The sequence below is a fragment of the Columba livia genome, chromosome 18, assembly GCF_036013475.1.
Source record: "Columba livia isolate bColLiv1 breed racing homer chromosome 18, bColLiv1.pat.W.v2, whole genome shotgun sequence".
Taxonomy (NCBI): domain Eukaryota; kingdom Metazoa; phylum Chordata; class Aves; order Columbiformes; family Columbidae; genus Columba; species Columba livia.
Genome location: NC_088619.1, coordinates 2020783 through 2046970, shown reverse-complemented (window position 1 = coordinate 2046970; position 26188 = coordinate 2020783). Strand labels below are relative to the sequence as shown.

At 51.2% G+C, this 26188-nt stretch overlaps 1 protein-coding gene across 1 annotated transcript in view; it reads right to left on the bottom strand.

Moving 5' to 3' along the window:
* The window catches only part of NTN1 (netrin 1), a 99984-nt gene that overhangs the window by 51391 nt on the left and 22405 nt on the right, over positions 1-26188 (bottom strand). The window lies entirely within an intron of this gene.

Here is a 26188-nt window from a genome sequence, read left to right as displayed (position 1 = left end):
GGGGATCCTGCCCCTCTGTTCCGCCCTGGTGAGACCCCCTGCAGTGCTGGTCCAGCTCTGGGTCCTCAGCACAGGACACACATGGACCTGCTGGAGAGGGGCCAGAGAAGCCCCAGAAATTATCCAAGGCTGGAACAGCTCTGCTGGAGGACAGGCTGAGAGAGCTGGGGTGTTCAGCTGGAGAAGATAAGCTCCATGGAGACCTTAGTGTGGCCTTTCTGGACTTAAAAGGAGCCGATAAGAAAGATGGGGACAGACTTCTGAGCAGGGCTTGTTGTGATAGGACAAGGGGTGATGGTTTTAAACTAAAGGAGGGAGATTCAGGCTGGACATGAGGAAGAAATTGTTGCCCTGAGGGTGCTGAGAGCCTGGCCCAGGTTGGCCAGAGAGGTGGTGGATGAACCATCCCTGGAGACATCCCAGGCCAGGCTGGACGGGGCTCTGAGCACCCTGAGCTGCTGAAGATGTCCCTGCTCATGGCAGGGGGGCCACTGGGGGAGCTGGGAAGGGACCTTCAACCCAAGCCATTCTGTGATTCTATGGTCCAGCACGGGCTGTGGTGTTTTGGGCTGCTGGGATGTGCCCAGTGAGAGATCCCAGCGATATGGCGCTGCAGGGATGTCCCCTGGGGGGCATGGACACTGCCCAGTCTAGGTATGGGGTTTCTGGCCATGCATGCTGCAGCAAAATAGCAAACCATGGATGAACACCAGCAGTGATGTCCTGCACACTTCAGCCACTGCGCACAGCCCAGGAACTCGGAGCAGCCAGGACTGAGCAGCCAGATCCAGCTCTGCTCGCAGGGCAGGCGGCCCCTGCCCTCCCGCGTGGCTCCGTGCCACCCACCACAGACCCAGTTGGCCGACACTAAACAAAAACGTTTGCTCAGGAAAATCCATTTGCCTGAGCTGCTAAGTCTGAGTAAGGAGGAGGATCGGAAACTGGTTTGGTTTTCTTGAGCTAATCCACCAGAGGGGAAACCCATTGGGGTGTTGTGGCTGTGAGGGGGAGACACAGGGTCTGCGCCAGGCCCCAGGTTTTCCTGATGGTTGGAGCAAAAAGAAAGAGGAGAGTGTGCGGACACACCACAAAATATGCAGCTATGGCTGGCATCATCCGTGAAACCGGAGCCACAAACCTGGCTCGCAGCAGAAGCAAGCGTGTACTGGTGGTGAGGGGAGGAAAGCCCCATCCTTGCTGATGCATCCCAGAGACCCCCTGCTGCTGAGGCTGAAGGCTTTTTGGGCAGCCCCTTGCATTCTGATCTGCTCTCCATGGGGCCAAATGCCTCTCACCACTCTCCAGCCACGAGAAACATCCTGAGAGTGGGGAGAGGCCAAACTGCAAATGCAGGTGAAGCAAAAGAGGAGGATCCTGGGGAGAAACACCCTGAGAAAATCTTCCTTGTGGCACAAAAAGGATGGGGGATAAGAAGACTTTTCCATGCATGAAAAACCTTAGGAATGGCAATTCTGTGAAAAAGCACTAGATGGGATGGCACCGAGGTGAGCCAGGACCTCCCTGGGATTCACACCCCAAGTGCCCTTCACTTCCCACTTTGCCCAGATGCCAAACCACTACATGCCCCAGGGACTGGGGCACCCTGGGGATGTCCCTCTGTCAACGCAGCTTCTGCAAAGTATAAGAACATTCTGCAATACTGAAGCCCAAGCTCGTAACAGCACCATTTATGCCCACCTGAATCTTTCAATGATAAGATCTTAATTTTCTTTTATATTAAAAAAATGCCAAACTGACTGTTTGGACTGAAATCTTTGAGATCGGTTGCCTGAGTCAGGCTGAATATTTCTGGAAAAGTTCCTGCTAAAATGATTCAGCTGCTAATGGGAAAAAAAGGCCAGTAAAAATACAGTGTCATACCAATGCTAACAAATTTGGGGATTTCTTTCCTTAAAGAAAATCTATTGCCCTTATATTTGAAGCCAAGGCTTTAAAAGAAAAACATTGCTCCATGGTAGAGATGTGTCTTTTGCTGTGTCTAAGAAGAAATGCTCAAGCTTGGATGAGTTTCTAAGTCACTGAAAAATGGGGGACATGTTCTGTCAAAGCTGATGGAGTTTTGCAGCTAAATTCCCACAATATCTTATTTTCACTGGCCAAAGCAAGCTCAAAACCAAGCCTGTAGAGACTGGGCAGCAGATGCTGGTCCTGCTGGTGGACTCTTGGGTCCCCTCTGCCTCCCGCACGAGGTTCACCTCCAAACATCAGAGCCCCTGAACAGCCATGGTGATGGAAGGGTGACCTTTCATCAGATGCTAGGAAGTGGGTAGGAGAAGCAAATGCTAAACAGCAGAGCTTGACAGATTCAACCCATGAAGGTGTTTTGGGGATTGTCCTCAGCCCAGCAGACAGCAGGGGTAAACAAGGCATGACCACAGTAAACTGGTTATCCATCAGCACCCACAGCCAGCTCAAATACCGGTCATCAAAACTGGGCAGCAGACAGCTTGGCAAAGCCAACATTCAGTATGTGATCTCTGGTGTGTAGTTTTGAGAACAGATACAGGGAGAACATCCAGAGCTGCTTAAACCCAAAAGAGGAAAGAACAAGCCCAATCAGATCAACTGCTGAGGATTACTTTGTCGACACTTACAATTATCAACTTTTCTCCAGAGCTGAGAGACCAAAACTCTGCCCAGGAGCACAAGATCCCTTTAGAGAGCACCCGGCAGCTGCTGTAATCCAGGCATGGTGGCTGTCTGTCCATCCATCCCTCCAGCCCCCCATGCCGTGGGAGCTGGTTCTAACAGCGACAGATACTTCTCCTGACACAACCTGTCTGATATATGCTTTTATTGATTTCAGAGAGCAAGACATTTTCATAACTGCTTCCACATCTATTAATTCCAGACTGGACTGGAGCACCAAAGTCTCCCTAGGTATTTCCTGGCTGTCCACATGGTATTTCTGGCTCTGTGGGAAGTATCAGATGAGCAAGAGCAAAACTTATTCCTGGGAGATTTACAGCTCTGAGATGCTCAGATTATGAGCCAGACTTTAACAGTCTCTGAGCGGTGGAGATCTCCGCACTGCCCACACACGTGGCAAACAGCTGCTCCCAGCCACTGAGGTCCCACTGATTTGTGTATTCCTGCCTTTAACCCCCAGGGAACATCTCCAGTGACCTGTGATGGCTCCTTCAAAGCCACCGGGCAGCTGACTGTCTATCAACAGGCAATGAGGATGGATGAGAAACCTGTGGGCCTGTTGTGTTGCATTGAAATGTTGAGATTTGTGGCAGCCTCTCACCCAAGGCATTTTATCCCAAGACAAAAGCAGTCTTACTCAATACAGGATGCAAATCACAAAGCGAGCCCAGCCCTGGTACAGCACACACGGTTGTACTCAAAGTGCCTGGAAATGGGCTGCAAATTGCCCTTGGGAGTGTGCTGGGAGGGGACATTGAGTGTGCTGGGAGGGAACATCGGCTGCTCTTCAAAAGAGACAGGAGTGGAGTCTCCTTCCATCTAGAGCACCTCTGAAAGCTGCCTGGAGATGGGGGCTTCAGCCTCACAGTCTACACCATGAGTCTGCCTCAACAAGGACTGGAGGAACCATCTCTGATGGGTGGGATGAGAGCTGGACCTCACTCGGGGGCTGACCTGGGGCTGGGAGGGACACAGGCAGAGCGTGGGCCAGGATCTCCTGTCCTGCATTGGAACTTCCAGCATGTTGCACCCGCACGCACGTCCCAGCGTGGCCAGGGAAGCGATGGCACTTGCAGGCACATTCTAGGTGGTCTAGCAAGAGCTCCCTTTTCTTCAGTAGCTGTGGGATTTGACGAGGAGATTTTCTCTGAAAATCGAGTATCGTGCAGGAAGTTTGCTAATAGGCTTCAGCCTTGAAAAAGCTCAATTAATTTATTTTTTGAGAAAGGAAAAGTCAAGAAGTGAACTCTATTTCAATCTGGGAGATGATACCAGGCTGTCATCAGCTTGCTTTATTTAGTTGCACCATCTAAACTCAGCCTCCTGAGGTTGTAAATACTTTGAAATTAATTGCTTGCATCCTGTACTTCATCTGGATGCCATCCAAAGGCAGGAGCTAACTGGAGAGCTCACCCGAGAACCTACGGGTTATCGGAGAAATCACAGAGCCACCAGCCCCCCCTGCCCACCCCAGCCCAGCTCCAAGGTGCTCGTTAAGTGTTGATGTTTATTTAGATTTGGAGGGGAATCCACTTGGGAACACTTTATCCACTTAGGCTCTGGCCTTGTGGTTTCCCTCTTATCTGGTACGGATCTCAGCAGCCGCTTTCCTCCCACTGCCACCGGGGTTGTGGCACTTTTCACAAAGTCCTTTCTCCTCTCCCCACCCCACGACACAGTGCTGACCTCCCACCTGTCCATTCTGCCAACCTCAACAGGCTGTTAGGAACTGCTGCAGGTTGAGCAGATGCTTGTCAAGGTGCCAAGATCAGCACCTCAGTCCCCAAGTGCTTGGTCTCATCCATGTTTCTGTAAAGCCAGAGCCCTGCAGCTCAAAAGGAGGGCATGTGGTGGACCAAGATCTGAGCACTGTGAACCTCAAAGTGATGTTCTAGCCCAGACCAAGGGGCAGGAGCCAGCACAGCACATACAGGGACCATCACTGCCCCAGCCCAAGACATTTTCCTCCAAGTTTTCCAACATTTCTACCGCAGGATTATATCAGCCACTTAAGGGTTAATGTCACAGCAGAAACAGATATTGAAAGAGTTTGTACATTCAGAACACAGGTTACTCAAAATGCACAAGGTCTGAGAGTGCAACCACCCTAGCAAAGAGTCAAAAGATTTTAAAATCTGTACTAAAACTGCTCAACCTAAAAGGACCTGGGATACAAACAGCCTTAGCTCTGCTTCCATCGCAGTCTGAGGAGCCAGGAAACTTGGCCATGGTTAAAGCAATGAAAAGCCGTTTCAAACTAGCTCAGGATTTGATTCCTCCAGGGTAGACCCAGCTTAAAATGATGGCACTCATGTGCCCAGTCACTGCCTCTCCGGTTGTGCTAATTCAACCGCCTGTGAGGTCGGGCTATGCTGAGCTCTAGTTTAAAAATAAACAAAGCATGTTCAGGAACGTGTTGTGTTTTTTTAACCCTAGATCATTTCCCAATCTTGTTGGGAGCAGGGCCAGGGGAATTGTTAAACCGGCCCCAGCCAGAGCCGCTAGCGCAGGGACCGTGCGGGTAGGAGCTGTGTGCTGCTGCCACAGCCCGTCACGAAGCTGTGCAGAGCCCGTGGCCACTCATCTCCCTAAAAACACAGTGGCATCTCCTCCAAGGTGACCTGGAGTCTGGATCCCTGTGCTGCTGGACCAGAAACACATCTCCAAAGACCAGCTCTCACAGGATTTGCCTTTGGAGGCTGAGTCAGTACTGATCTCTCCTTTGAATGACCCTTTTGTCCTTCCCTGGCCATCATTTTGATGATGCCTTTGCTTGTCTCTGCCAAGATTGCACCTCCTCATCAGCCCAGGCAGTGCCATCTGTGTACTGACACCCCCTAGGCCCCCTTACCCCTGTGCCAGCAAGGAAAAGGAGACCCCTGTCCAGGAGACAGCATCCTTCTTGCAGCCAGGAAAGGATGCTGCCCAGCCAGCAGCTCCCACGAGCGACCCGTGGAGCTGCTGTGTGACGGCACGGACAAAAGCCCCAGAGAGAGGGACATTCCACGGGGATAGTCTCCTCCATTTTGTCACACATTGTGGGTCTGTCTGGGAGATGGTCCTGCCTGTGCCCCAGCCCCTGCCCTGCGCTGGGAGATGGAGCAGGGGATGGCTCTGGCAGCACTCACTGTGCCATCCTCCCCTTCCCCGGGAATGACAAACCTCAGCTTGGCCACTTGACATGCCAGACAGTAACACAAGCTTGACAGATGATGGCTCTCGGGAAGGGCTTTGGTTTCTCTCTGAGGCCGAGCTGGCTCAGGGGAGCAGTTGGCAGCTCAGCACAGTCATTTCCACCCGGCAGAGCGGGACCAAGTGTCCCTGCTGCCACGGAGAGCCTGGCCATGCCGGCTGTCTCCTTCACGCCACACAGCCTGGACTCGGACACTTTGCTCAGCAGCTCTTTCCCTGGACAGGAGATGCTCCCCAGCATGATGCTGCTCCCCAGCCCAGAGGGCAGAGCAGGAGGGACAGAATAACTCATCTCTGCCTGTGCCCCCCCCAACAGTAAAGCTCTGGCGATGCCAAAAAGGACACACAGGTCCAGATAAGAGGACTTGAACCACCCTAAGGGCTGAAACTGACAGTCACTTCTTTTTTGAAAATGTTTTTCAACCCTTATATTAATTAACGTATTTCAAAATAGATGAGTGCTCTGTAGGACCAGTTTCTTGCAATAGCTGTTGTGCAGTGAAGAACCAGTGTCTTCAAAAGCAGAGATAAGGCACCACTGGTCTAAAATAAGTCTTGATCTTCCCTGCATGGTGAGTTCCTCTCTGTTTTTCTAGCAAGGAGATTCCCTAGTCACCTCTGTCCAGTTTGGTTCACCAGCAAACAACCTGTAAAAGGCCTGAGCCCCTGGAAATCTGCCAAGTGCTCTGCTGAGGCAGGTGTGTACATGAGAAACATCATTTCAGGAACCTGGGGCTAGGCATCAACACATCTCTTCCCTGTTATGCTAATAAAATGCAGTAGATTGCTGCAAATTAATTCCCTTTTCAATCAGTCCTACAGTGACTATGAAAACAGAAGCCATCCATCCCCCGTGTATGGCTGGAGGAAGGTGGGAAGCCGCTCACTGGCACACATGTGTGTTTCCCCTCCTCTGCCCTTGTTCTTGTGCTATGAACACACCAAAATTTGGTATCTGTCTTGATGCCAAGACAACCAACAGCGGTCAGCCCTCCCCACTGTCAAGCCCATTGACATCGTCTCCTCCATGGTACACTCTGCCAGTGCAGGGGTAGACACCTCTCTGAGCCACCACAGCTGGTGACAAACACAGCTGCACCATCCCCTTCCCTGCGCTCTGCCACGCTCACAAACTCTGCCACATGCAGAGAAGTTCCTGCCGTGGCTCTGCTACTGACCCCAGTGTAATCCTGCCCAAGCTGCATAACACCACCGTGCCTCAGTTTCCCCTTCTGGAAGCAGGCACATGCCGCAGTGGGATCCTGGAAGGTTCTGTTTTGGGAAAGGCTGAGAGGGCCAGAATTGTCTGTGGGTCTGCAGAAAGCCGTTAGAGGCATTACAAAAATTCAGCTCTAGCTGGGAAACCTCAGCAGAGATGGACGTTAATTCTGCTTCCAAGTCTTCCAAAATCTGAGCTAATGCTGCAACCACAGGGAACTGAACATGAATCCCAGCATCCACCAACTGCTCCGTGTTAGCCTGGACCCTACACCAGCTACCCGTCAGGTGTGAAGAGCCAAGGATGCCCGTGTTTGCTGAACGATATTCGCACCTTTAGGGCTGTGGACAAAGCTCTCCTTTGTGGCCATGGCTAAGCCCAGGCAAACAAATCTATCTTATTGCCGGGATGTTATCGGGGGATCTGAGAAAGAAGGCCATGTGCCTGACCTCCCAATCAGCATTATCATTAGCATGGACGTGAAAGTATTTCACAGAGGTGTTGGCACAATCCTGTCTGCCCTGCTACCCCCACCGGCTGCTCTCTGCTCAGTGCTCAGGCTGGGCAGCCCCGGGACTCCCCTGCAAGGCACCCGTATGTTTTGTTTTCCTGGAGATTGGGGTTTTATCAAAAGCTGACAGGCTTATCCTGCCTTATCAGGGGAGCAGAGCTACTGTTAATGGTTTTCTGTAACAGGCTCTGGGCAAAAAATGTTGATTGCTGCCTGGACTCGAGTAGGTTGAAGAGGGTGGGCGGCTGGGATGGATGAGCATCCTCTGCCTGCTGTGGAGGTCTCTGCAGAAGGCAGCACTGTGATCCTATGCGTGAATGGGACCGAGATGTGCTGTCCTGCAATGTTTAACATCAAGATCCCAGCACCTGTGAACACTAGAGGTGGTATCCCACCTCTGCAAGGGAACAGCTGTCAGCGCCAGTGTCCCACACACGTGTTCGTCTGCAACACGGTATTTCACCTTCTCACTTTCCCTCTGATTGTCATGAGATACGTTATTTTTCCTTTCACCTGCTTTACAGCTGACTAGTGACAGTCTGCATGGGCTGAAAGCTCACCCCAGAGACGGTGATGGTTCAGCAGCCCTGGTGCTCCTCAGATGCCAACATCTCAAGGAGACTCGTGATCTGTGTGTGCTTGTCCTCACAAGCAGCTGTTATCCACTTTATAAATGGTGAAACCAAGGCTTGGAAAGGTTATAGCGTGGGATCACAGAGGTGTTAGTCTCATAGAAAGAACTGATGAGCTGGAAATACAAGTATCTTCGGTGTCATGGGAACTATTGGGCAATGTAAGGCAGGGATTTCAAGCCAAGTTGCCTCTACCTTAAACTGGTGCTGGAGCTTTGTCCTGAGGGCACAGATGGCAAAAGGGCTCAGTGTACAGGACGAGGGCAATGGGTGGGTATGAACAGGGTCTGCCAGCACCAGAGGACTCCCTGTGAAGGATGCTCAGCTCCAGGCTGTGTCCAGCTCAGCCCAGCCCTGTGTGGGGCTGGGAGTGATCCCACTGACCCAGCATCCCCAAGGGTGAAGCAGGCAGACATCTATTCACTCCTGAAGCAAAGCCAACAAATCTGGCCCTACAGCCCGCCTCAGGCAAGGACGATGCACCTGGAAACGCAGCATCGCTTCACTGCCCAGCCCAGAGCCTGTGGCTACCTGCACGCTTTTAAGGGTCGCTTAGGGCAAACTTTGATGGCAGAAAGTCAAAACACACAGCCCCTTCCTGGGGCTGCTTCTCTGTTTCTCTCCGAAGGATTTAATCCTGATCAAAGCTAGTCAAACACAGGGATTTCCCGGCTTTTCTGCTGGGGTGAAGGTCCCGTGCATGCCACGGCCCTGCGACGCTGCTTTGGCCAGCCTGACCTCGCTGTCACCCAGGCAGGAGGGCCAGAAAAGACCAGAATGGTTTGAAGAGGATAGTTAATCCCTGGACGTGACAGCATTCATGGCAACTGGGCAGGTCTTTGGAGAAAAGCTGACATGAACACCCAAACACATAAAGCTGCACACGCTTTGGATGAGCCAAGGTGCTTTTCAGCTGTGGAAACTCTTTGCTTTTTATTTTAGCCAAGACCTGGGGAGTGGAGGTGCCATGGGGTGGGTTCTCTGGTGGTTGGAGGAGGATGCTAGGGTCCCCCTTTTCCTAACATCACGTCACCCACATTTTCAAAGCTCCCTGCTCTCCACTGGCCTGTCGCTATGAAGCCCCTGTCAGCATCCAGTGTTCACACCCATAACCCCAGTGTCACTGCCAAATACCACCCCAGGGCAGAGAAGGGACAGAGCAAGGACAATGAGACAGCCCAGGCCCAAGCAAAGGTGTTGACAAGCTCTTGAGGGTAGGGGAGGAGGGTCGGTGCAGAGGGTCTAGCAGAGCCCTGGGTGTCCGAGCAGCCAACTTCTGTCCGCCCTTGGGGACACCAAGGCCACCATATGCTCCAGCAACTGCCAGGCAAAATTTATCAGAACCCTTTAATTAGCTTATCATGGGCAATTAGCTCCACAGCTCAGACTGCCCCTGGCACAGTCTGCAGATCTGGATCATTTCAAGTGAGGGCTGCAAATGTGTAGACATCCCAGGAAACCACGATGTGGAGCAGCAACACTGGCAATGGTGGGTGAAAAGGCTGCTCTGAGACAGGCTTGTGCCAAGGGATGGGCCATTTTGGCCATAAATTGCCTGACCCACCACCTCGCGAGAAGGCTGGACTCTGCATTGGATCCAAGCCTTAGCCACGACCATCCCTGCAGTGACAGCAAGAAGGGAGCATGATCAGGTGCTTGTGTAGACACGGGGCAGGCTGGGCATAGGCAGGAATTGAGTCACATCCCCATAAATCCTGAAGCCAGCCATTAGAATATTCCCATCCAAAAATACCCTGAAGTTATGCCTATAGCTTAAATCTAACCTGTCAGAGACACTGCTCAGCTCACATCCAGCCTGCCCTCCCTTCTCTCCGTCACAAGTGCCCCGTGGGAAAGGTCTCTGGATGTCTGACCTCGCATTGTGTCTGGAAACTGGAAAAGCTGGTCCAGGCCAGCCCTGTGCCAGGGACCATGTCGAGCTAACGGTGGGGACAGACAGGCTTAGTCCTCATGGCACAAGGGTGGCCGCAGCGTGACGGTGCCATGGCATGCGGCTGCTTCTCGGGTCACACCTGGAGTACATCATACTGCTGCGGGATGGGGTGGGAAAAGCCACTTGCCCTGGGCTGGAAGATTAACACTGTGGAGGGCAGGGTGACAGGCCTAATCCCTTCATCTTGTGGGTTTTTCCCCGCTTTCTTGCAGCCCCAGCTGCTGTGTGAGACTGATCGTGAGCCTGCCGCCGTGGGAGGCCCGCTCCAGGCTTCAGCCGAAGTTCATGAATTTTGCCCATGTGCTGCAGAGAGGAGATTGCGTTTCTTTTAAGGAAAATGCATTTCCTCCAGTTACAGCAACCGGCTGGGAGTGAGGAGCCCTGTATTTGAATCTGGCCTCTGCTTTTGAGCTCTGGACGTTGCTCTGAGCCAAACCTCTGATCCTGCTGTGGTCCATTTTCAGGCGCGTGTGCCCCAGAAACGTTTTTTTAAATTAATTTTTCATACAGAATTCTTTTGCCTGATGGATGCAGTGAGAAACTATTTCCCAAACAGGAAAGAGAACCTCCCTCCCCCTGCTCTCTCTCGTGGATGTTTTTAATAACAACATCAATTGTCTGCGAAATACTTATTCCTTTCTGACCTCAAAACAACTCCTGGTTCCAGCATGGCCACAAAATGAGTCTGAATGACTTCACAGGGCCTGGCAAGAGGCTTTGCGTAACAACGCACAGTTAGTGAAGGGCCTGATCCCGGCAGCGGGGAAACACCTCGGCTTCGCTGGGGGCTGAGGATGCTGCTGCTCCTGTGCCAGTGATTTCTCTGGCATTTTTAACTTCAGCTGCTCCTTTTTCCCCAAGGCCTCCACCCATGAGGACATCCCTGCTTGTCCTTCATCCCAAATCCCCCGTGCGCTGTTTGCTCTGAGCAGCATTTCTGGTTTGTGTGATGGGTTCCTCGTGGTCCCAGCCAGCTGTACATGGCATGAGCAGGAGGAGAGGCCTTCAGGACGTCTTGCTGATGAAGCGTGCAGACCAAGGAGGGTTTATAGTGGGGCAACAAGGGTAAGAGGCAGCCTGAAGCCCTCCAGTGCCACCCCATGGGTAGACACTGGATGTAAGCTATGCCACCTGCAGCCCAAAGCTACATGATGACAGAAGTTTAGATGTACTAGTGCAGACACGGACCAGCATTTAAACCCAAGTCTAACCCAGGAACAGGATGTTTTGGGTTCTTCTGCTATTTCTATCTCTGACTTGATCAGAAAGCACTATGTTATGGTGATGTGGTCATGACAGCACCGGCTGGCTGGGGATGGGTGAGATGATGCATCTCACGGCCACCTCCCATGGTGGCACATCTAGTCCTGCCTTTGGCTAGGTGAAAAATCTGCCGTGCCCCTGAAACAGCCAGACATGCTTAGTCCCAGCAGCCTTATGAGCACCCCGGTTAACAGACTCCTCACCGCACCGCACATTCACAGCCGTTACAGCCCCATTTTCAAATTTGCAGCCCTGCATGGCTGGACTGCAGTGATTGTCACAGGACCAAGACCCACCAGCCCTGAGACTGCGGGATCCCAACCCAGCCAGGGGTCATTTTCTGGCCAAATTATCGATTGATTAAAGCAGCTTGGGACCAGCTGGAGCTGCTCACCGAGTCATGGTGATTGAGCTGTAAAGCAATGCTGATTTTCTTGTTAGGTCATTGGAAATACCCATCTGGGAATTTCTGAAATGCTGCATTTTGGTTTTCCGCCGTGAAAGGGCACTGGAAAACCAAGGTCACCTCGAGGCAACCAGAGGAGGGAAATCAAGCCACAGACAATCTAACCAAAGGGAATTTTTGAGGGGGGGATCAAACAAAATATTTCTATGGCCTGAAGTCCTGGAGGGAAAGGGGGGAAGGGAAGTGTGCAGGACAGCAGATGCTTTGGCAAGAAAATGGAAACAAGCTTGAGCTCAAGCCCACCTCCGGACAGAGAAGCTCTTGCTGTTCCCAGCTTGGCCCGAGCCATGTTCGCCCACTCTCCCTCGCACAGCTACACCCTGGGACGGGGGATCCCTCCAGCCCAGAGGTGACCACCCAAAACCCCCTTTTCCACCCCAGTCAGATGAGCCAGAGCAGCTTGAAGCAAACCCCTGCCTCCACATTTTCTCACCCCAAACCAAGCCTGGAGGTCCTGGGGAGACCCAGACACATGTCAGCTCCAAAACACACAACTGCAGCAGAGGCTGAAGTGCAAAATCCCTTCCACAGAGGCTTTTTTGGCTGAGTTTCTGAGCCAACTGCTACACGAGCCACCAGCCACCTCCCTGGGGAAGCCCAACCATGTCCCCAGGGGTGATGGATGCCTCTGTCCCACCTGGGCCACGTACCACCCCACCAGCCTTGGAGCTGAGCAGGATGACCATCCCCACCCCACACCCAGCCCCAGCAGCTCAGGGGGCTCCTGTGCACATCGGTTTCTCTTGCCTTCCTTCAGGCGACCGGTTTCCCAAGCCAAACCTCTGAAGTGTCTGTGGTTAGCCCATTGCTGAACACAAGGCTTTTAAGTACTTGTTTGCCACAGTTTGCATCTCTGGCACAAAGCTCGCCTCAGCCCTGGAAATAACCCCGAGCTGAAGCCTGATCCCCACAGCAGGAAATAAACATAATTTTATAAGCGTTAACAGACAGCAGAGTACCGGCAGGAATACACGGCATTTCCTAGGAACCCAGATGTTTGTAAACCGATGGGCTGTGTCGCACTCGCGCTGATGTCAAGGAACTCTTAGGGCCTAAAGGGATGTTCCTACATTAGGAAACAATGTCTTCAAAAACCACAAAAACAGGGACTCTGGGTTTGAGACAAGGAAAATTAAACCATGGCACCCATGGAAGTATCACCTTGCTGTCAGACCCAGAGGAGCAGGAGCGAGCAGGACCAAATGCCAGCCTGGCAAGGGTGGTATGGCAAGGGAAGGCTGAGAAGCAAAGGGGACATGGCTCTCAGTCCCCCATTAGTGGCTGAAGCTCTTTTAAGTTCTCACAGGCTTGAATTTGGCCCATAGCATTTTCTGTCTACCTTGCGAGGTGTTGGACAGAGGTCCTGGCCATCTGTAGTGGGATGTTTGCTGCCTCCGCTGGGAAAACAGATGTGTTTTCACCTGAAAGAACTGGGAATCTCCAATCACAAGTAGGGAAACAAACTTATCAGGACAAACACTGCTTCTTTTAAAACCAGCCTGAAACGCCTCTCTGATGTACATGCCCCAGGAGCTCGAGTCTTCTTCAGCTATGGCTGAACACATTCCCCCAGAGGGAGAAAACCCTTCTTCTCCCTTTGAGAGCCACAAAACAGATTCATTTCAGCTGCAGGATTTTGGGTAGTGCAAGTGAGAGGGATTTACTTATTGCTTTCGTTGACAAGCTAAGCTAAACTGACACTTGTAATCTGAAATCAGAGTACCTACTGCAGCCTCGCACTGAGACGTCTGTGGGTGAGAGCGTCTGGTGCCATCAGCTGGGCTCTGGGTAAGCTCAGCCTGGCCACGTGTCCGACCCATCCCAGGGCCCTTTCCTGCTTCCTCTGGCCGGCACGCAGGGCGGGCAGCACCGGAGTTGGCAGCATGTGCTGTGTTTGCCATAAAAGCTGGTTGTTTTCAAATGCAGTTTCAAATGCAACTTCAGAGCCTATCCCCAAGGGTGGGATGGGGATGTTTCCACCTGGGGACCAGCGGTTGGTGGCTGGGAGTGTTGTGTCACAGCTACTCGCTGCTGGCTACTGCTTGGGCAGGCTCCCAAACTGCTGGTCCCTGGGGCATGATTTTCCCTGGCTTAAAATTAATGGCACACAGGAGACCTCTCCAGCCACACAGCTCATCCCCAGACAGACGGGACTAATGTGGTTGCAGCACAGTGCTGTCACCGTAGGCAGAGGGGCTGGAGTGTCCCAAGTGTCCTGGGGATGGGTCACCCCCTTGGCATGTTGGAGAAGGGGCAGAAGCTCTGTCCATGCCCCTGATGCCTTCCTAGGTGATGGGAGGGATCTGTGCCCCTTGGTGCTGAAGGGTATTTTTAGCAGGAGTATGGACACAGGCAAGTCCTTTCCCCTCTGTTTGGACAGCTGCATGGACAGTGTCCCAGCTGAGAAACACGATTTTAATCTTTTTTTTTTTTTCTTTTTTAAATTTCTGGTGGGTCATTTATCACCATTTCCAGTCCTGGACCCGTTTACTGTGCAGCCACGGCCAGCAGTGTGTGGGCAGGAGAAACGTCCCCAGGACCATGAAAACGCAGCCTTGGCTGAAGGGGGAGCAGGATCCTGCGAGCAGATGGCCGCCCTCCACCATCACCCATTCAGTTAGACATTGCCCCAAACGGGTCACTTCCTTAGGAAGAGCTTTGAAGAGACAGAGGACCAAGGAGTATCAGCCCTGGTGGGTAGATGGTGTTCCTTGCTCTGCTTCCCATTGCGTTTGCCCTCAACAGCACAACCACAAGGACTTTGAAGGTGTATTGCCCTAAGAACATAGGTTGCATGCTTTTATTGAGGCTTCATCAGCAATAAACCATCAAAGACAGCCTCTGTATCCACTGACACTCAGCTCACATTTTTAATAAACCAAAAAGCCTATTCTTTCAGTCAAAGCAGCCCCAAACATTCAATTTGAAGCTCAGGGTCTCCACCTGGGTGGAAAAGCCATTGCTTTCAGAATGGCTGGAGGCCAGAAGGTTGGCCATGGGTCTGGGATTCTCAGCTGGCCTGTGAGAAAGAGGAATTCATGTTTCCACCCTGCCATGACCCTTTGGGATGTTCTGCTGGCTTCAGCAACACCTGGAATGGAGCAGCACTGACACGGACACACATCAGCACGGAGAAGAGACACAGCCTGTAACACCAGACCCTACACCCTCATGACCTCCAGTATTTATGCCTTCTGCATAATAACACCCACATCAGGAAACTGGGACAGAGTGGTTTTTCTGCTGCCCAGGCAGGTCTTTCGATCAGCCCCATCAACCTTCAGCCTTACTCCTTATGCAATTCTCTTTTCCTTAAAAAATGCAAGAGATGGTTTCCTTTAGAGGGGTCTTAAGCTCAGTTTTGTGCCTGCATCCCACGCAGGGCCTGGCCACAGCAAGCTGTCCCCTTGGCTGTCTGCAGCCGACGACTCCAAACCCTTTGCTAACAAATGCAAGCAACACTGGACACCCAACACGTCCCCTGCTTCAGGCGATTGTTCAGCCCAGATCCTGCCCAGATCATTTTTAACCTTCTGCAACTTTGGCTCTGGCAGAACTAAGGATGCTCGGTGGGTAGCCTATTCCAACCAGCGCTCCCTTGTATTTGCCTCTCCAGGTGGTAACAAGCTGAAAAGCGCCTGTAATCCCTCTGAATGAACCACACAGCACAGAAACAAAGTCGAACTCTATTGTATTATGTTCACCTCCTTTTAACATGGGCTGGTTCAGCCACCCAAGATAAAGTTAGCAAGGATCTCACAGCTCACTGTGCAGGGACCCCAAAGGAAGAGGTAGGAAAGGTCCACCAGACCCCCTTCCCATGGCCCTGGGGAGGTTATCTGCAAAGCCACCAGTGCTCTTGCCACTCTTTTTCAACTACATCAAGAAAAAGGTCTCCTGTCCCATCCCCTCCCACAACTGCTGCCTCTCACCACATTTTTTGGCAAAGTTCAATCTGATTTTTTTCACTCTAAAAGCTCCCATTAGGACAGTACTGCATGTTTGTGGCTACAAATGGGATGCACCTTGTAGGCTTCATCTGAAAGCTGTTGGCACACGGCTCTGAGCTCGACCAATGTGCCGAGACAGCGTGTCTGCAATTTCAAGGTAAATGGTGAGCTTTTTGAAATAGTTCATTTGGCAGTGAGTGCAACATATTCCCTATGCCAAGCATCGCATTCATGCCTTGTTTCTTCAGGACAGGTTTTCTACAAAAATTTCAGACAGCAAACTCAGTAATCCTTTGCTGGTTGATCTGGTTTGTCGATTTGCTGCTCCTCACCCCCCCGAGACCCCCAACAGGACGGACCGAAGCCTCTCGTCAGACAAGGCTGCTGTCCCATGGGGACGTGGGCAGAGGGCGCAGAGGCAGAACAGGCAGAGCTGAGCCCCGGCCCCGAGAGCCGTGCACCAGCTGCCTCCTAGAAAGGTGCTGCTGAGTGTGGCCACGCACCCACCACACCCAGCTCCCGCTGCATTCAGCTGCCCTGTTGGTATAGAAACCCCTCAGGGTGGCAGCCAAAAAGGAGCTATTTGCAGCAATTTAGCCTGTCTCTGTGTTAGGGGTAATTCCTTCTTGCTGCCTAGGCACTGGGCGGTGTGTCCCCCAGCCCTGCTGACAGGGACTCACTGTGCTGAGCAGTCATGCCAGGGATGCTTTGTCACCTCCACCTCCAGCTCCTACTTAGAGGGTGTTTCAAAAAGAGGGACCCAATTTCAAAGCAATGTGATTTAAAATTGGGTCCCTCTTTTTGAAACACCCTGTATTGCCAACACCTTCAACTAGGGAAAGCCCTGATGTAGTAAAATGAGCTCCAGAGCATCCTGTCTGTGCTGGAGCCCAAGTTCAGCTCACACCCATACCAGGGCAGTGCTGGGATTGCTCCAGCTTGGCTTGTCTGCCTGGGATACTTTGAGCTACCAAGCTGGGAGTGACGGGGATGGAGAGGGAGAACATCAGGGCAGCAGATGGACTGACACCTTCATCAGCCCTGTCTGGACCCAGTGCCAGCAGCTCAGGAGCCAGCGAGGGGCTGTGCCTGCTCACGCCAGGTGAGTTCCCGGCTCCAGCAACCTCGACTGCTCTGTCCTGCCCTTTGCATGTCTGCCCTTCCCCTGCCTTCCCCACGGATGGACCACAGCTTTGCCTTCCTGACCTAGAGCTGCTGGGGCCAAAATGAACAAGACCTCACTGAAGAAGAAGCCATGAGTGATGTTCTGCGCATAGCTCAGTTTAAGTGAAAACAACTGCTGTGTGCCAGTTTAAATACAACTCCCCTTTTCTTACTTATATAACATGGTAACCTTCTTTCAACAAATTCACTTTATTCCTGGCCTAACAAAGCATTACAGAACACTTATGTTTCTTGGCCACAATGGCCAAGACCCTCCGAGAAAAGCAAAGCCTTTGGGAGTCAGCGCCGGCTACATCTCACTGGTACATGTCAAAGCTTATGTGAAATAGGCTGTGCATGAAGGGCTGGATGTTTGCTCAGGGCAGAGGAAGCTGGCAGGCTGTGAGGGCTGTGCCCAAGTGGAGAAACATCAGCACAGCTCAGGTTGTTCAGCATCTTCTGAGCAGGGTCTGCCCTCCATCCAGCACACTTTGCATGGCCCCAGGCACAGCTTTGACCTGGGCTGGGAACATCCCTGGCTCTTCCTTTCTCCAGATGGACAGCAATCTTGAATTCTAACAGAAAGGGTCAGAAAAAGATTTCAGCTTTGGTTTCTCACAACATTACGCTGGACCTGCATCCCAGGATCTTCACAAGAAATCAGGTTTGGCTTGTAAGGAAAGTAGTGGAGAAGGGTTTGGGGTAAAGGTAGACATCCTCATTGCCAAACCCAGGTGAATGATGTGAGATCCAATGAGATACACCTCGCTCCCATTTGCCTGCTAAGCCAATGACTGGACGATTCGTTAAGTCAGCTGTTGTTTTGGAAAGGCGTCTCATTAGCCTGGCGTTTTCCAAGAACATCAGAGCTTTGGCAGGGACCAAGCATCAGTCTGAGGTTAACAAAACAGCCTGGTGTAGACAGGCACTCCGGTGCCGTGGAGAAGTCCTTGGTCAGCAGCTCGGTACGTGCCGCGGGGATCTGTGCCGATGCCAGGCATGTCCATCTCTCATCTTCCCAAGCCTTCCAGAGGCCGGGAACAGGCCATGTCCACAGGAGGACAGTCCATGAGATGCATCTGGAGAACAAAGTCTCCTCAGCTTGCTGGAGAGAGCAATTGCCTGGCTCCCACAGGCATTTCTCCACTACAAATGAATGCCGCAGCCAAGAGCAACCTTTCCGCCATCCAACACGCTGTCTCCTTCTGCAGCACTCAGCCTGCAATAGCGGCCGGCGTCTCGGGGGACAAGCCCGGCTGGAAATGTCATTAGCATGTGTCACCTCTGCCTGCTTGGAAGGATTAATCAGAACGAGGAGCTCACTTTTTAATGAGCCTTTTCATGGAGTGTTACTGGGGGGGGAGAAAAAAAATAAAAATCCCCCAAGCGAAACAGATTTTCCAATAAAATTTATAGAGCATGAAAAGGGCTTCTGGTGCTGGGGTTCAGAGGTGGCTGGCCCTGTGCGTGTGGAGGCACCACTCGCCTCCTCCTCAGAGGATGAAAACAAAACAAACAAGCTGAAAAATCCCAAGCAGATAAGTGAAGTCACGTCCTTTGCTGGAACAAGTGAGACGCCGTTGTTGGCAAGTGACCCTCGGATGGATCAGCTGAGCCCTCTGAAGCATCTCTGTTCTGCACAGGGTGCACAGGTCCACCCCCATGGCCACAGCTCCTCTGGGAGCCCCCTGGGACTCCCTACACCAGAGACAGACCCACAGGCTTTCCTTGCTCTGACGTGGCACTTGGAGAGCTCAGCCCAAGCTGAGCCATGCTGTGCTGGGCGCTCTGTGTATCTTTAGAAGATGCTCATCACAGAGAGCTTGCACCATGTAAGTGGATAAGCAAACTGCGGACATGGTGAGAGCCCACATGCCTCATGCGCTGTTTCAGTAGCCGTGTGGGTTATGTCTGAGCTGGGTACATTGAATTCCCTTTCAGAGTCGCGGGGGAGAAGCAGCCACCTCTGGGGTGGTGTCCCTGACCCTCTGGCAGCCGTACTGGGTGAGATGTGCAGACTCAATATCCCCCTTTCAGCCCTGGGCATGGGGCAGGAGTGTCTCCTGGGTATCACTCCTTGGGGCTGGCAGCACAAGAGGAAGGTAAATCACCCTGTGTCAAGCATTTCCCCTGGACATCAAGGAGCAGATTTGGCTCTGACCAGCCTTGGGCCAGCACTGCAGCGTGCAGGACCAGCCAGCATCCCCTTGTGGGTGAGGGATGGGGACAGGAGATGGGGACCGGGAAAGGGGGAGAGGGATTTCCATGCCCAGTCAAGAGAACAAATTATTCTTCCACAGTCCACCCTTCCCTCCAGTAGTGTGTAATCTTTGCAACCGTGACAGCCACTTTTCTTTGCCGCAGAGAACTGTATAAATCAGAGCAGAACAAAAGTCCTTTGCTGGGAGCCGGGCATGTGCACTGCGTTTCAAAGGGTAGGCACATTTCTCTATAGATCCGCGTTCTCCAGGGACTGTGACTCTGACAGCAGAGAGATTAAGCAAAACAACCCACTCAACCTACCCTTCTCCGGGATTTCTCCATGGGTGGAACAAACCCATCACAGTCAAACCACAGGGCAGAGCCATAATTCACACTTGTTACTTTTCTTCTTAGTTGTTTAGTGGCCTATTTTTCCTACTTAATGTTTTCATAGTTTTGAGTAATAATTACATAGAATACAGGCTCCTTTGGCATTAGAGCTGGAAAACTTAGAAATAATGAGGAAAAGCAAACCAAATGTACCAATTATTAGAGTCCTCAGGGAACCTGCAGAGCTCTAGTGAGCCGTATCCAAACCTTCAGAGAAGCCATTCAAACTACGCTCCTCGCTGGACTGGCAAACACGCACACACGAACCCTCGCCCACACACCTCGAGTGAAAAGCTTTAAATCAACCCAACGACACCAGGCAAACTTTTTAATTTAAAGCAACCATGGCTTTTGTTGTTGTTGTTATTAGCAATGTTGCAAATTGCAGATCTGCTGACAGTGTCCATCACACACAGTAGCAAAAACCAGAGAAGAGGAGAGAGTGAGCACTGATTTCCTCCTCTGCTCTTATAGACTAAGATGTGTTTTCTTGCAACTTTTCTGAGCAATCATGGCAGCAAACTCATTTCTTTTCCAGTTGTATTTGCACCAGTGGAGACCTGGGTTCACGCCAGATGAACAAGGTACTGAAAATGAGAGACATGGGGAGTTTAAGCCCTTCTGCTCCTCAGGGGTTTCTTGGGAATGGACTGTTTTTCTGTGAGCTCCTAATTATACAGCTATTTGCATGGACACATTTTGGCTTCTGGATCATGCCCCGTGTGCCTAATTCAAGATACGGTGTGGCTGTGTCCTTGGTGGTGGTTCTCTGCAGAGGGGACACGCTATTGTGGGTGAGGGACCCTCAAAATGTCCCTTGGAGCCACCCAGCACCTCCATCACCCTCCAATCACAGCAGAATCAGGGGCAATAACTGCTCTGCAGACAGACCCTTCCCCTCCCTCAAACAAATATAAATGAAAACTTGGCCTGGAAAGGTCTTTGAAGGAAAAAGAAGTATTAAAGAGTAAAGAATGAACACAAGCCACATGTGAACATCATTATTCATACAAAGAAGTGCCATCCCCCAAATCTGTGCCAAGAAACCTACGGCCATGAAGATCCTCAGCATAGGAAACAACAAGGAGTTGTGCAACTGCAGTTGTTGTCGGAGCACACGACCGGAGCTGGGAAGCTGAGTTATGGCTTTTGCCAACCTGCCTGGGTGTCAAACCCCAAGCCAATCACACATTCTATGTGCTTCAGACAGAAATGCTGGAGACTCTAGGAGGAAGCGTTTTCTTTTTTCCAGTGAAAAACATCTAAATGTAGTAGAGACTTTTTTTGGGTATATTTCAGATGGAAATGGTTTCATTTGGGGTTTTGAAAGCCAAGCCAAGCCAAAAGTTTGGATTTAAAACAAAAAAAGGAAATATTTCTGTCCTGTTTTGAACAGCCTTCCATCAGATAATAAAAAACTTCATGGAAAGGGAAGAGTTTCCTTCAAGTATTCACATCCAGTTTGAATCTGTAAATTAAAAGAAGTCAAATGCTTTTAAACAGTTCCCTTATCAGCAGCAATGTAACTTCCTTCCCACCAGCATCGGGGTATTTTGCCTGCCATCATACTGCTGATGGGCGCCTTAGTTTTAGGGTGCCCAGTTTGAAGCTGAATTGTCTCCAGCTGGTTTCTGGGGGGGCTGAGCACCCCCTTTCCCTGCCTCTGGCCTCAGTATCGCTGGGTCAGGGCACCCAAGTTGCTGTTTGCCTGGCAGTGCTTTGCTTTCTATCTGATGGCTGCATCTGATGGCCGCTGCCCACGGGCACAGGAGCCTGGCTCAGGGTCTGGATAGCCCCAAAATCTGCGCACATACTCAAAGAGAAAGAAAGACCCTGTTCCAAAGAGCCTCCAGCCTGCAAAATGAGGCTAAATACTATTTACTCTCTGCAAACTCTGCATGAAAAATGATAAAATGAGGTTAAATCTCTGCTTTCTACTTTTTTGCCTCTCTTTAATGCAGGGAAGGTAAGACTCCTGAGCCCTGGGGATTGCCTTTATTTTCTCTTTTATGATATTTACTAAAGACTTAAAGATGGGAAGAGGCAGAAGCCTATGGAGTGTATGGGCTGAGATGAAAAGGTCCTGGATCCCCAGCGGGATAGGAAGGCTTCCAACAGGAGGCACAAGCTGCTCGGCTTTGTTTCTCAATTCAAACATGGTGCCCTGCACAAAAGGAGGCGAATAATATCGCTCTCCCAGGCGGCGAGCCCAAGCCTCGCTGCTGGCCATCATAATAATAATTCAAAACAACAAAAAAAGGATGCCAGCAAGAAAAATTATTTTGGGATTAAGGGTTCCCGTGTCCCACCTGCTGGTTTGGGGTATTCTTCTGCTGAATAGCCCGTCCGCTCCCCCAGACCTCGGGTACCCCAGGGCAGAGCCCATCCCTTTCCGGGCCGCCATTGACATACTGTGGGATCAAAATGCCTACGGAAAGATTCCCGGGGAGCTGATCGTGTGAATAAAAGGGCAACCTGTCAATGGCTGCATGCTGGCACAAATGCCGGGGTTCTGGGGAAGGGGCAGCTCAGGTTTCCTGCAAGGCAGAGGTTGGGGGGAACGGACAGGACAATGCGTGCTCAGGGCTGACCAGGGCTGGGCAGCTTCAATGCCACCCCAGGAATTCCCTGTAATCTGCCATTATATCCCCCCTTTGACACGGCTTTCCTCTGCTTAGCGGTCCTCTTTGGGCTTTTGCTCCCAAGGAACAAGACTGAGCTGGCCAGCCCCCTCCCCAGTCGCAAGGTATGAGGACAATGCTCAATTTTCTTCCAACAGCACAAATACAACGAGAGAGTCAAGCTGGCCTTAGGAGTCAATAGAGCATCTAAACCCACCCCTTTTTCCCCAAAGTCTCCCCTTGAGGCCACAAAAACCCCTGTCATCCACTACATCCAAGGCTGAGGAGCTCCACAGCTTGCCCTCAGCACTGGAGTTCTCTCCTTTCTTTTGACTCAAATCAAGATCCTACCAGCTTCATTCGTCCCCTCCTGCATGAAGTCCCACACGTTTCCAAAGAACATCCTTCCCCTCAACACCAGAGGCACTTTCTTCATATCTGCAAAGACTTTCCTGGTCACCGCTTCATTTTGGAAAGGGCAGTATTTGCCACACTTCTTTGAAGAAGTACATCAAAAGGCATTGCTAAAGAAGACAATTTGGGGGTATTAGTCACAATACACCATTGCATCATTCATCAATGATGTGTCAAAGACCAGATGAAACACAGCTTTCAGTACGAGACTGTGATGAAGTGACAATCTCACCCACATCTATGGAAACGCTCTGCACCACATTTATCTCCCTGAGAACTGTGAGCCTCTGGTAATTTTGCTTAATATTTTATATGAGGTTCTGAATTTACAAGAGGTTCAGTCTGGGTATCTGGACAGAAAGGGAAGCCCTGGCATCAAGAGGGTCCTTATGTTCTGCGGTGTTGTGATAATCTCTACAGCATCTCCTTGGACTGGAAATTTCGAAGCCCAACAGAGTGTTGAATTTGGAGTAGTCTAAGAGGTTTCAGACCTCCATCTAGCAATAGGCCCTCCTGCAGGGTTGGGAATTGCTGTGAATTTCACTTTGTTTTGAAAGAGGTCAGTTCTTGACTCCTGTTTGCTTCAGCCTCCAGCTGCTTTGCTCATGGCTCATGACTTCTACAGGCTGGTGGCACCAAACCCAGGCCCTGCTGAGACCTGGATGTGCTTGGTCTTCGCAATCCCCAACCTGCCCAAATCCAGCCTTGAGAGGAGAGATCCAGGCCAGAGCAGGGAGAGGGGCAGGGTGGCCTCTTGCAGCACACTCCCTGTTCCTGCTCTCCTCTAACAGGGCGCCTGCACTTGAGGTTCTGCACTTCATCTTGTTCATAAAACTGATGCTAGGCAGAATACTTGGCTCAGCTCAAGCGTGACCCACAGCTATAAATCTGCACTGCTCCCCCTACTTACACCCCCACGGAGCTGCTGTCACTGCCCATTTTGAGTTGAAAAACCAAACATGAAATTTCCCAGGTGCAGATGTGTTTGCCTCCCCTCCCTTCCAGACTTCCTTGGCTTCTCTCTCTTTTTGAAGAGAAAGAGATTTAGCAGGCTCTCATCCTGGATGGAAAGGTTGAGGCAATGGCCAGCTGGGCTGGAGGGACTGCTCTGACACCCAGGGGAGACAGCTGGCTGTGGCACTCCAGCCACCCCATCCACCATCCGGGCTGAGGAGCAGGGCTGGAGGTCTTGCCTTACCCAGGAGGACTCCAGAGGAAACGAGTTTTCCTGATCCCAGCTCCAGGGAGGATGGGGAAGGTTTCCTGGTGCTCACTGGCTGCAAGAAGAGTTTAACAGAGCAGAGAAATGGGTTGTGAGTGGGAAGAAGATCAGACAAGGTGGAAAGCTGATCTTGTGGCAGGACACTAAAATGAGCTCCAGTGCATGGAGATACGACACTGTAAAGAATCTCATATTAGCAACATATTTATTTTAACGGAGCATAGTGTGCAATATGAAAACCAGTACAATCCCCCGTTTTTATTCATCTGATTCTATTTTACAGTCAGGGTGGTGAGAGCCTGTCCCGGGTTGGCCAGAGAGGTGGTGGATGAACCATCCCTGGAGACATCCCAGGCCAGGCTGGACAGGGCTCTGAGCAACCTGAGCTGGTGAAGATGTCCCTGCTCATGGCAGGGGGCACTGGGGGAGCTGGGAAGGGCCCTTCAACCCAGACCATTGTGTAATTCTATGACTCCTGCGTGCACCCCATACAGCCACTGATCCCATCTGTGCTGCACAGCCCTGTGGGGGGTGGCTCTTGTGGGAGATAACGTGGTGAGGCCATAGCATAAATGGAGTCTAGTGGACCTCATAGCCTTCTGATCTTTATGAAAGGGTAGACAAAATGCAGAACAATTGAGGATCAGGTTTTTGAACTCCAAATGGTCCCAACCATTTGCAAGCCCCTGTCGAATACTAGCTGATTCATATTAACATATTTAAAATGTCCAAAATGTGTCATCTGTAGAAGCAAAAGCCATTAAACTACTACTACTACTACTACTACTACTGCTAATGTGCTACTAAAACTAATTACAAGGATGCCATCTTTGCTTCAGAAACTGCTAAATTACAGACAATACACCAGTGAGCTACTGCCCTGTGGTTGTCCCACACTCAAACGACTCCCAGGAGTCTGTACTGCTCAGGTTGGAAACAGGATCCTGCACCAACAGGTTCTTGCTTCTGACCAGTATGTCCAGTCTAAGGGCCAGTTACAGAGCCGAGGCTGAGATTTATCCCCACCTATTGCCGGCATTTTAAATAATGCCCGTTTTAGGCACCTGGCTGCTCCGACCTTCATTAGCAGTCACCAAGGGAGGATTTTCAAGGAGGAAATTTAGAGTGCAAGGGGAAGGCATTGGTCTCTTCTCCCAAAGAACAAGTGACAGGATGAGAGAAAACAGCCTCAAGTTGCACCACGGGAGGTTAAAGTTGGATCTGGGGAACAATTTCTTCCCCAAAGGGCTGTGGGGCATTGGAACAGGCTGCCCAGGGCAGTGCTGGAGTCACCATCCCTGAAGGGTTGGACAGACGGAGATGAGCTTCTCAGGGACATGGCTTCATGCCAGAGTTAAGGTAACAGTTGGACTCGATGATCTTGACGTCTCTTCCAACCAAAATAATTCTATGATTCTATGATATCTTCCCACTTCCCAAACAACCTGTCCATGATTCTGCAACTACATCACCATAGGCACAACTCAAGGTTGGCAGCAGTTATTTAAGTGGGGATTACCTGGAAATGGCAAACCCTGACAACACATCGCTATCAGCTTTCTGGAAAAGCATAAGCTAAGACCTCCTACCTGGAACCTGGGGACTGCGGGTTCTTGGGTGAAAGCAGCAGCACTAACCACCCATGTCCTGGAGCAGTGTCCACACAATGCGCTCTGGCTGCCCTTGTGCCCCTCTCGATCAACTCCCAGGGACAGAAGCAGCCCAAACCCTGCTCCTGTGACAGCCCTGTGCGACTTTTACAGCTGATTGTCTGCTCGAGTGACAGATTTTCTTCTGTCTCAGTGCTATGTGGAGGTGGATCTTATTTCTGCAGCTGATGCTAGAAGGCTGCTCTTCAGATTGCACAGTGATAAGAGGTGGCTGGGGCTCTTTATGACATTGCTTAATGAGCTGATGACATTTTTACGAATAAAGAAAATCCCGGGACAATTAGACTTGTTGATTCTTCAGAGATGCCAAGGCTCTCCCCTGACTAACAAACCCCATTCACATTGTTCTCAGTAGATGGAATCTTTGGAGTGCACTTTCTCTTCCTGCCCTCCACCAAAATTGTCCTCTGCTTTTTACCAGCCTGAAGTCAGACATGGGAATAACCTTGTTTTCCTTTGGGAGGGAAACCTTGCCTTCGCTCACATGGGATGGGAGGGTCCCAAAACAAACGTGTCCATGGCACTGTGGATTGGAGCCTCCCAGGCTGGAATGGGAGAGTGAGTCTGGATATTGGCTGATCTTTCCTGAAGGTCAGGAGAGGGATGCGGGATGAGGTGTGCACAAAGGCGCTACTGTGTCCGGCTTTG